This window comes from Crocuta crocuta, unplaced genomic scaffold (genome assembly GCF_008692635.1).
Source record: "Crocuta crocuta isolate KB4526 unplaced genomic scaffold, BGI_CrCroc_1.0 scaffold48, whole genome shotgun sequence".
Taxonomy (NCBI): domain Eukaryota; kingdom Metazoa; phylum Chordata; class Mammalia; order Carnivora; family Hyaenidae; genus Crocuta; species Crocuta crocuta.
Window position 1 is genome coordinate 2,424,513 of NW_027533089.1, and position 11,865 is coordinate 2,436,377.

At 35.3% G+C, this 11,865-nt stretch overlaps 1 long non-coding RNA gene across 1 annotated transcript in view; it reads right to left on the reverse strand.

The window, feature by feature from the left end:
• The window catches only part of LOC144216728 (uncharacterized), a 139,098-nt gene that overhangs the window by 58,034 nt on the left and 69,199 nt on the right, over positions 1-11,865 (reverse strand). Inside the window, exon 4 of the long non-coding RNA XR_013330727.1 lies at positions 4,107-4,181. This is a non-coding gene — a long non-coding RNA (uncharacterized LOC144216728). The remainder of the gene's footprint in view (positions 1-4,106; positions 4,182-11,865) is intronic.

Below are 11,865 nucleotides of genomic sequence, written 5' to 3' on the forward strand. Positions count from 1 at the left end.
GGGGGGGGGGGATGGAGAATAAGGCATTCGTGTGAAATCTGGAGGAATAACTGAGAATTTGGTGAAACGACTGCATGTGTATGGTAAAGCGTAGGATGGTCATGGATGAGCCCTGGGTTTCTGGAGCTGGAGGCTAGATTGGATAGTGGCGTGCCTATCGAGACTGGGAAAACAAAAGGAGTGGCAGGTGTGGAAGAGATGAGCGTGGTTTGGGACATACTGAGCTTGAGTTAGTATGCCCCAAATTAAACTCATGGACACGGCAAACCATCGTAAGAGGCCGATAGGTAGGTGAAAATATGGTTGAGTCATGACCCAGATTAAACTTCCCTTTTCACTTCTGCCAAGATTGTGGAGGCCTTCCTGGTTTTTGATTCTGATAAGCCCATGTCACAAGTGACTTATTCACAAACGTTCATCATATATTTCACTCTTCAGTGAGAATATGAATTCTTTTTCTTGTTTAATGCCTAAGTCAAAATAGGAGTGTCAGGCTAGAGAAAGAGTAAAATCCCTTGTAACAGTTGGATCTCTGCACTTGCATAAAATCTGTGCCTTTAACAAAATTCTAAAAAGAAGAAAATGTGAAAACACATATTTCTGCTATTCCCTGCACAACTTATGTAAAAGACATTTTTGGTTTTGGCTTCCCAGTATTAGTATCTCCAGTTTCCTTCCAGGGAATTAACTGTGTATAGTGTTAATGTGAGAAGACTTGGCAGTATATCACATGAGCTGGGCTAATCAGATACTTTCTCCAGGGGTTTTGTATTTCATGGGCAATGTCAGGATGGGGGATAGTGGAAGGGTGGTGGTGGCCCCTTATGTAGGTCATCCATTGAGGAAGCAGTGACTGTGGGGTTATGTCTGGCTTTTTGACTCTTGTAACCTTTTAGTTCCTGCCTATTTCCAAGTGTCCTGTGTTCCAGTCTCCTGTTGGTGTTGTGAACCTGACATCCACGTAATAAATTTTCTTTGCTTCAATTAGCCAGTCAGTTTCTGCTACTCTTGATAAGATACCTGGCAGAGCATTAGAATAAATTAAGGCGTTTGACTGAAAAGAAACACTGGATATTTATTTCCTAATTAAATCTCTAATTGAAATAAAGTAATAATTACTATCAAAGGCATTACATGTAGTTCAGAATCAGAAAAGATCTCAACAGTCAACAACAACTTTATTGGCCTATCATCCACTCATGGCTGGACACATTCCTTCGTGTCTCTGTAGTTATATGGTCCTTACAATAAGTTGAATATAAGTAGGATTTTTCTAGTAAAAGTTGTTTGAGGAGTAATTTTAGCAGTTTTTATTTTTCATTTGGTTTTAAATTGTAGAAGACTTATTTTGTGCAGGTGAGTGCCTGACGAGGAAACGGATATTCTTTCTTTTTTTAATTTTTAATGTTTTATTTATTTCTAGGAGAGAGAGGGAGAGACAGCGTGAGCAGGGGAGGGTCAGAGAGAGAGGGAGTCACAGACTGAAACAGGCTCCAGGCTCTGAGCTGGCAGTCAGCACAGAGCCCGACGCGGGGCTCGAACCCACGAACCGCGAGATCATGACCTAAGCGAAAGTCGGACGCTTAACCGACTAAGCCACCCAGGCGCCCCAAGGAACGGATATTGTTCTTACTAATATGGTAAACACTTATTGGGTGGTTATTGCACACAAAGCAATGTGCTAGATGTTGAACAAGTATGCTCTTTCACCACTACGTATTTACAGCATTTAGCATATTGATGCTTGTATAGTAAGTTCCTTCTATTCGCATGAGAGAGATGGGGCGAAAAAAGATACAATAACACCAAGTCGTAGTACACACTATGGAGCATGCAGACAAGGAGCAGAGATCGTGACCAGCAGTGAGACCATCTCTGAGACAGGGGCCAGGGAAGGCGTACCCAAGGATGAGACATACGCTTACACCCAGAAAGTAAGAAGATGCTGCCATACAGAGTATGGAGAAGCACATCCTGATTTCATCAATTACAAATTGTGGCACTTTGGGCAATTTATTTACACTTTCTGTGTCTTTGTTGCCTCATCTGTAAAATGTGTAGCACACTAGGACTTATTCCATACTACTTTTGTGAGGATTAAATGTGTATATATACAGAAGGCTCTTACAATAGTGCCAGGCATATAGCAAGAGCAAAAGAGATTCTAGTAATTCTTACTGTTCAAAAAGGCGGACCAGCAGGTGCAAAAGCCTGAGGCAGTCGAGAATTTTGGCAAGTTAATTAAACTGAAGTAAGATTAGAGTGGTCAGAGCAGAGTGGACAGAGGCCAGTGGCACAAGACGAGGCTGAAAACGGGCAGATCATGCAGAGCCTCACAGTTCATAGCAAATAATTTGGGGTTTTTAATTGTTGTGGTTTTTTCTGAGTGACTTGGGAAGCTGTTGAAGAACTTAAGCAGAATACTGATGTTACTGGATTTATGTTTTAAGATGATTCCTTCACATGCTGTGTGGAGAATAGATTGGAGTAGAACAAGAGGAGAAATAGAATGACCAGCCAGGAGGTATTGTATACTAGTCAGGGTGGGGGATGATGATGGCTCAGACTAAGATGGAAGGAGCAGAGACGAAGAGAAGAGAAAGGTTTCAAGATATATTTTGGAAATAGACTTGACAGTATTCATGAATTGAATTTGGAAAATGGGGGAAGATCAGAACAGGGCTGCCACATACAGTTGCGAGGGATGTTCACTGCATAAGAGTGTCAAGGTGACAAGGGCACATAGAGCTGAAATCTAGCACACACTGAGCCCACAAAGTCCTGTCCCTCCATGGGCTACATGCACATGGGAAAAGTGCCTTTTACTGATTTGGACAAAGGCTAGAAGCATTCCCACTTTTAATTCTGGCTTGGGTAACTAGATAAAGGGTGTTGCCATGGACAGAAATGAGGGCACTAGAAGGGAAGTGAGACACACTTTAATGAAAAAACAAACAAACAAGGGTTTGGGCCCTGTTCACATTGAGATGACTCCAAGATACCCACATAGATTTTTCAGATTGGTAGGTAGTTGTCTAGTACTGATTTTCTACTCATCAGCTTTGTTATTTCCAATCATTTATCTGTATGTAGAGGTTTTTGAAGTTTCACTCAACACAACTATTTATAAATAATTTTATGAATTAAAAATAATTTTAAACTTTTAATTTAAAAATAATTTTATGAAGTAAAATTCGTAATTTTACGAATTCCTCTCTAATCTGCATACTTTTTTTTCCCCTTTACTGTACCTGCTCAGACCTCCAGAACAAGGTTGAGTATAAGAGGTGATGGTGATCATCCTTGCCTTATTTAGATCCCAAAATAAAGCTTTTGTTGAGTCTCCATTACATATAATTGCTAATTGTTTCTTCGTAGAGATCCTTATCATATTAATGAAGTTTGTATGTCTAGTAAGCTATTTTTTAAACCATAAAATGATGATAAATTTTATCAAATGCCTCTTCTACATCTATTGAGATAATAAAGTTTACTCTCATAATTTTTCTTCCTTCCTCATCTTTTCACTTCTCATAAAACCACTGAATTTTGGTAACATGGTTATGTTGGCCTCAACAAACAAGTGGGTCGCTCTCAATTCTTTGGAACAGTTTGTGTTTGAATAGATCCATCTCTTCCTTTAATTTTTGATAGAGTCTATTGGTAAAGTTATCTGGACTTGAACTTTTCTTTGTGGAAAGGATACTGAATATGGATTCATTGTCTTTGCTTTTAAGTTTATTTTTATTTATTTTTGAGAGAGAGAGAGATAGAGAGTGAGTGGGGAAGGGGCAGAGAGAGAGGGAGAGAGAGAATCCCAAGCAAGTTCCAAGCTATCAGCTCAGAGCCTGATGCAGGGCTTGAACTCACCAAATGTGAGATCATGACCTGAGCCAAAATCAAGAGTCAGACACTTAGCTGACTGAGCTACCCAGTTGTCCCAATATAGATTCATTTTCTGTAAGAGTTATAACTATTCAAGGTTTTCTATTTTTTCTCTTTCTTTACTTTTAGTAAATTATATTTTCCTAGGAATTTGTTCATTCCATCAACATTTTCATATTTATTGATAAAAGTGTTTAATAACATTAGTAACATTTTCTTACCTATTTAGAAAACTGAATTTGTTATTTGTATCTTCTGTCTTCTTTTTTCTTGGCCAGTCTAGTCAGAAGCTTATCCTAAAGAACCAACACAGGAGAGTGATTGGTAATAGTATGGGGTTTCTTTCTGGGGTAATGATAGTGTTTTGAGATTAAATTTTTGTGATATTTAATCACAAATACAATTTTAGATTCAGTAATTCATGTTCTTTAAATAACCTTTGCTGTGAGAGGTTGTACAGCCTCTGTGAAGGTTTTTATACTAAAAACCACAGAACTGTACATGCTAAAAGGATGAATTTTATGCATGTGAATTATATATAATAAAGTTTTTTTAAAAAATATACTTATATAAACAAAATAATGACCTGTATATCCTGTATAAGTGTCAGTGAAGTTTCTCTATTATCCTACATCAAAGCTTCCAGCAATATTGCTTGTCTTAGTTTTTGAACACTGTTAGGTTATTTTTATCACCTAGGTGTTGACAAATTAACCACATGAATACTATTGCTGGTAAGGTAAGAATCATAATATAGGACTTCTTCAAAATCTTCACATTTTGAATAATAACTAATAGTATTCAGGAATTCTGGTACATGTTCTGTCCATACAGACCAAACCAATCTAAGGAAAGTAGGTCAGAGAACACAATCCAATCCAAACTTGGCACAAGATGATGCAATGTTTTTTCCTTCACATAATCATGATGTTCTAATCACCCTATGACTCTGACCTTTAAGTCAGTGGGTAGTCTATTATTACTCGGTGGCTGCTGAATCCAGAGTCAACATTTTGGAAGCTAAAAGAATGCCCATCTTCTTTCAAAATCTTTTGGCTTATTACAAGCTGAGCCCAGCTAAAAACTCTTGCCAGAGCTTAGTTGTTTCATGCATATGAACTAAACAACAACCAGAACACAATTAGCAGAGGATGAAGAAATAGAAAATACATTAATTTTCTAACATATTAAACATGTTAAAATCACATTAAATATATTAAAACATTTTTAAAAATTACCATAAAGCACATGATAGTCTTAAGAAATTATAGATCAGGCTTTCCTATTTCTTAAAATATGTTATTCTTTTATTTTCTATAGACAGTAGACAAGAATTTTTCATCAAATTGGAAAACTAGGGGTGCCTGGGTGGTTTAGTCGGTTAAGCGGCTGACTTTCGCTTAGGTCATGATCTCGCGGTTCGTGGGTTCGAGCCCCACATCGGGCTATGTGCTGACTGCCAGCTCAGAGCCTGGAGCCTGAGTACAGTACATCTATAATAAAGATATGAAAAGATACTGAACTTCACCAGCTAAACATTTAAGGTAAATAAATATATTTTCCTAATCAAATTAAAAAACTTTAAAAGATTGGTATCAGCAACTGCTGGAAGGTATGGGATGTAGAGAAAGGAGCTTTCTATTATATTATTGGTTAAAGTATAAATTTGTATAAACTTTTGGAGGATAATCTAGTTTTCCCTATTAAAATCTGAAAAGTAGATATCCTATTACCCAGTAATCCTACTTCTAGGAATCCGTCCTATAGACAGTGGTTATATGGTAATGTAAAAATAAAATAGAGATGGTAATTACAGCATTATTAGTAACAGTAAAAATTTAGGAACAGCTTAAATATCTACCGATAAGTGAATAAATGAAGATATAAAATCATTGCAGCCATTAAAAAAAACTGATAGGGCTTTTAATATATTGGCAATTTTCTTTTTCTGAACATGAGTAATAGATGTAGGGATGTTCACTGTGTATGTGTGTGTGTGTGTGTGTGTGTGTGTGTGTGTGTGTAGTTAGATATGTTTTTATATGCATCTGAATTTTCACAAAAAAATGAAAAGGAATGAATGAGGATAAAGCTATATGAATTAATCTAGAAAGATATAGATAAGATGTTAGGAAAAACATAATAGGCCATAAAGACCATTATGCATGACATAGTACTAATTTCATGTGAAAGAGTACTATATATGAATATTTATGGACATGTCATTATGTTTATATAGTATATAAAAAAACCAAAGAGGATATTTGGCAAACCTCAGGAGAATGGGATTATAAGGATGCTTATAGGAGGAATAGAATGGCATTGGAGGGATTTCATAACTTTTCTAAAATATTTTTCATGATATATATGTATATATATATGTATATATATTTTTTTTTACACATGTTTCAATTGACAAAAAAAAAGGAAGCTTGCCCAGGACAATTGAAGAGAGCAAAACAAATTTAAAGAGATCAAATCTGAACATGTTCCAATAAATGTTTATCCAGCAAGAGAAAGTTCATTTGCCAGATAATATTCAAGTATTGGTTAAGCTCATAATAAAAAGTACTTGCTAAGGGATAGTTTATAGAAAAATTTAAAACACTGTGGTTATGCCCATGTTTCTCACATTGTAGTTAGAGAAATAAAATTATCTTATAAACTACAGCAGATCTATTTTTTAATATGAATTTTATGGTAATAAATCTGAATTCAGCTAGAAAATATAGATTGAAATATTTTTCCAAATGGCAATAAAAGTAGGCATTTGTTCAGTGTTAATCAAGTTTTACACATGATTCTAAGTGCTTTATATGTGTTCATTTATTTAATATCACAACCAATTGTTATAATCATGTCCATTTTATAGATGAGGAAAATGAGATACAGGGAGGTTAAGCAACTTGACAAAGCTTACAGCTTGTAAGTTGTGGGGTCAGGATCAAACCCAGGCACTCTGATTCTAATACTTCTACCATTCTATACTATTTCTCAATGTATTTCCAGTAAAACCTAATATTCATTTTAAATAGTGTGCTGTTATATTAAAGTGTGTTTTGTGTCTACTCCACAAGACACATGAAAATAGGTTTGAAAAATATAAAATGCTGTAAAATGTAAAATATTATGATTGCAAAGCTCTAGTCACTCCCTTCTTCCCCATAACTAAAAGACGCTTTACTACTACAGTGGGTATTATGCTTATTGAGATATTATGGATATCTCAATGTTTAGTATAGAATATGGATATTATGCTTATTGAGACAAAGTTCATGTTTGAAGGAAATAATATATAATTTTGAGAAACTGATTAAAATTAACTGTTTCTCATTTCCTTATGTAGACTAATGTTAATTGTCCCAGCAGTTATTTTTATGTATTCCAATGTCAAGGAACTATGGAGGGATTTGTAATAAGTTATTTATCAAGATTTATTTTGTAATAATAGATAGAACTTTGGGAGTAAATAGACTATGCAATCCTTTTTTTTTTTTTTTATCCAGCAAACTAAAATTCAGTTTAGAAGATGGAAGGCATGTAAAACTCTAGAGAAAAATAACAATGCATATAAGGAAGGATTAGAATCAATGTCAAAGGCATATAAGAAAAAAACAATTCAAAAATAAAAGAAATACATAACAGTATAGACACTATTGAGATATAAAAGGCAGGAACTCTGGGGTGCCTGGGTGGCTCAGCTGGTTAAGCATCTGACTTCGGCTCAGGTCATGATCTCATGGTTTGTGGGTTCAAGCCCCATGTGGGGCTCTGTGCTGACAGCTAGCTCAGAGCCTGGAGCCTACTTCACATTCTGTATCTCCCTCTCTCTCTGACCCTCCCCTGCTTACACTGTCTCTCTCTCTCTCTCTCAGAAATAAATAAAAAACATTTTAAAAATTAGAAAAAAAAGAAATGCAGGAATTTTTATGCCTCATGTGGAACTGAAATTTGGTCTTCAAAGGAGTGAAAGAATCGAGGAGTCATAAAAGAGGGTATTTTATTACTTTCATTTTGGACAAATAAAATAAATATATGGCACAAAAACAACCACTCAGATCAATGGGTCAGAATAAAGAATCCAGAAATGGACCCACAAATGTATGACCAACTAATCTTTGACAAAGCAGGAAAAAATGTCCAATGGAATAAAGACAGTCTCTTCAGCAAGTGGTGCTGGGAAAACTAGACAGTGACATGCATTAAAATGAACCTGGACCACTTTCTTACACCACACACAAAAATAAACTCAAAATGGATGAAAGACCTAAATATAAGACAGGAAGTCATCAAAATCCTAGAGGAGAAAGGAGGCAAAAACCTCTTTGACCATGTCTCCAGAGGCAAGGGAAACAAAAGCAAACATGAACTATTGGGACCTCATCAAAATGAAAAGCTTCTGTACACTGAAGGAAATTATAAGCAAAACTAAAAGGCAATCAAAGGAATGGGAGAAGATATTTGCAAATGACAAATTAGATAAAGGTTTAGTATCTAAAATCTATAAAGAACGTATCAAACTCAACGCCCCAAAAACAAATAATCCAGTGAAGAAATGGGCAAAAGACATGAATAGACACTTCTCCAAAGAAGACATCCAGATGGCCAAACGACACATGAAAAAAAAATGCTCAACATCACTCATTATCAGGGAAATACAAATCAAAACCACAGTGAGATACTACCTCAGAATGGCTAACATTAACAACTCAGGCAACAACAGATATTGGTAAGGATGCAGAGAAAGAGGATCTCTTTTGTACTGCTGGTGGGAATGCAAACTGCGTAGCCACTCTGGAAAACAGTATGGAGGCTCTTCAAAATATTAAAAATAGAACTACACTATGACCCGGCAATTGCACTACTAAGTATTTATCCAAGGGATACAGGTGTGCTGTTTTGAAGGGGAACATGCACCTCAATATGTATATTTTAGTAGCGCTATGGACAATAGCCAAAGTATGGTAAAGCCCAAATGTCCATCGACAGATGCGTGGATAAAGAACATGCATTATAGATATGATGGAATATTACTTGATGATCAAAAAGAATAATATTTTGCCATTTGCAACTACGTGGATGGAACTGGAGGGTATTATGGTAAGTGAAATTAGCCTGAGAATGACAAATATCATATGACTCAACTCATATGAGGACTTTAAGACACAAAACAGATGAACATAAGGGAAGGGAGGCAAAAATGATGTGAAAACAGAGAGGGGGACAAAAATATAAGAGACTCTTAAATATGGAGAACAAACAGAGGGTTACTGGAGGGGTTGTGGGAGGGGGGATGGGCTAAGTGGGCAAGGGGCATTAAGGAATCTACTCCTGAAATCATTGTTGCACTATCTGCTAACTAACTTGGATGTAAATTTTAAAAATTAATTAAACAAAAAATAAAATAAATAAAATAAATGTAATTATATTATTTTACCTACTTAGAAGACTGCTAAAGTTATGTCACTAAAATTATATGAGTACATTTCAAAAAAATACCTTACACTACTTAATAGGAAGGTTCCTACTCTTTTAAAACTAAGCATGTAATGATGTTTGAAATAAAAGTTCTACCTTTTCATTAATCCAAGTCAATTTAATGATGATAAATCCTTCCTTTCTAATTATTTTATTCATGAATTACTAGTAACTAATTACTGCTTTGACTTTAGTAGACAAACCCAAACAAATGACTAGTTGATTACTAGTTATCATACACACATCTTACTAATAAGAAATGTAAAGGTCATTGGTCAAAGTTATCCAGTAATATTTAGGATGTTATTGAATATTACTTCTAACTTTCATTGCAAACCTTTACCATATTCTAGTCCTCATGGCATGGAAATACAAAAGCAAAAACACCACAAATCTGGACTCTCAAGTGAATCATGGGATGTAGAAAAAGAGCCGGGCACTACAGTGATTTAACGTCTCACAACTCTTTAAAATGCAAATATTTGTACCAGGAAAAATCATCTCAGTAAAATACTTCATGCTGTAGAAGGAGAAAGGAAGTTACATGAGAATTTGCTATTCAGGAAAGGTCAAGTTAGAGACAATTTTAATGATGGAAATGCAAGGAAGTGTTTTAAGAATATTTCTTTAAAAAAAATCAAAGCAACTAGTTTTATTATCTTTAATGAGCTCCCTGGGCCTTATCTGATGTTTTCAAAAAAAACCTCTTGTAAATAAATTTACAGTGGTTCTTAAAAGAACTCCCACTCTTCCCACTACATAGGGGGAAAAGAGTCTGTCATATTGTGGGGAGGGGAAGACAGGGTACTGGGTAGGTATTAGTGCCAACAGACTGAGAGCTTGTCCCAAAATAAATGCCTGGAAAAAATCCAAACTTTCAGTCATCAATATTCAGTCCCTATTCCACACAAACAAAAAGGAACAAAATACACAGAAAGAAAAGCAGACAAATTAAAAAGAAACTATCAGAGATACCCCTTTTTAAAGTGGGTTGGAGAAAAGGTCAAGGTCAGTATATCTTTCTATACAGACTGTCTTTCTGATTAAGGCTACAGCAAAAGCAATATGGAGCAGTAACCAAAACAATCACAAAGAAAGTAGAAGAGAATCTTGTTTACTGAGGCTGTCTATATTTGAGTCCCTCAGGAAACTGAATAATACTGAAATTTGAGTGCACTGGGGCATGACCTCAAATGCAAATTGCATACTAAAATTTCCAGCTTGAAATTTTCAAAATTAATTTCTGTAATTAATTAATTCAATTAATTTTTAAATCAGAACACTCAAATCAGCAACTGGGCTTCTTTCTGCATGTGGATTTTTTCAGTTAGGTTTATATTGTTTCAGTCAATGAATGAACTGCTTGATTTTTTGAGAATTGGAAATAATATATTATTTTCCAGCAGCTAGGTCAAGAGTATAAATAGGTATTAATACTACCTTTTCCTTGAAATCAGAGTGTTTTAAGTTGGATATATTCCCTGTCTACTCTTTCTTCCAATAGCTCCTCCTTTCTAGAGGGAGAGAGAAACTTTACCTTATTTATAAACAATAAAATCTTCCTTGGTGTTCATGCTCTTCTCTCACTTATGCAGATAAGCATGTGTCTATAATGGAGACAGGAAAAACTATTTATCAAAGTTCATTAATAACATGTAAGATGGGGCACCTGGGTGGCTCCATTGGTTAAGTGTCTGACTCTTGATTTCGGCTTAGGTCATGATCTCAGGGTCTTGAGATAGAGCCCTTCTTGCAAAAACATAAAAATAAATTTGGGCTGAGAGGTCAAGAAAAAGGAGAAAGACAAATTTTGCTCAAATATCTATCACACTTATCAAATTTGGTGGCTTCTTTTGAAAAAGTCACATTCTAGGCTTTACAGACCATCCTGAACTATGAGATGGTTTAGCTGCTGACAATGTAAATCATTATAGAAAAAGTCCTTCTCCTATCTCACAAAGTTCTGCTTCTCTCTTCTTGTCAGTTTTTCTAGTGATGACTGTGGTAACACAGGATAAGCCTTAGATCCACAGTGATAAGAGGATCTTATATATAAGAGGGAGTGGTTATTTTTCTTTCTTGACAGTCAGCATGGACATTTATATTGAGAGTTCACTAATAAGCATTTTCATTATCCGTGTAATGAAACTCCTTTGTAATGGTGTTTGGAGACAGAACTAGCTCTCACGGAGTCATTCAATCATTCATCCCAACACCTTCCCATCATCTAGAATTTGCCAAATAATTGCTGTACCCTGGCAGTAAGAGGTGAGGAAGGCGTAGTCCAGGCCCTTGAATTCACACAGAAGCTTACTGTATAGGCAACAAATTTCCTATAATCTGTCATTATGGCTAATATAATTAACTAAATGCCCTTAACCATATAGTCTTCATTTCTTCATTCATTTAATAAACTTATACTAAGTTCTCTTTAAGTACCCCAAACTATGCTATACATAGAATAGCAGTAAAAAAAAAAAAAAAAAAAAAAAAAAAAAAAAA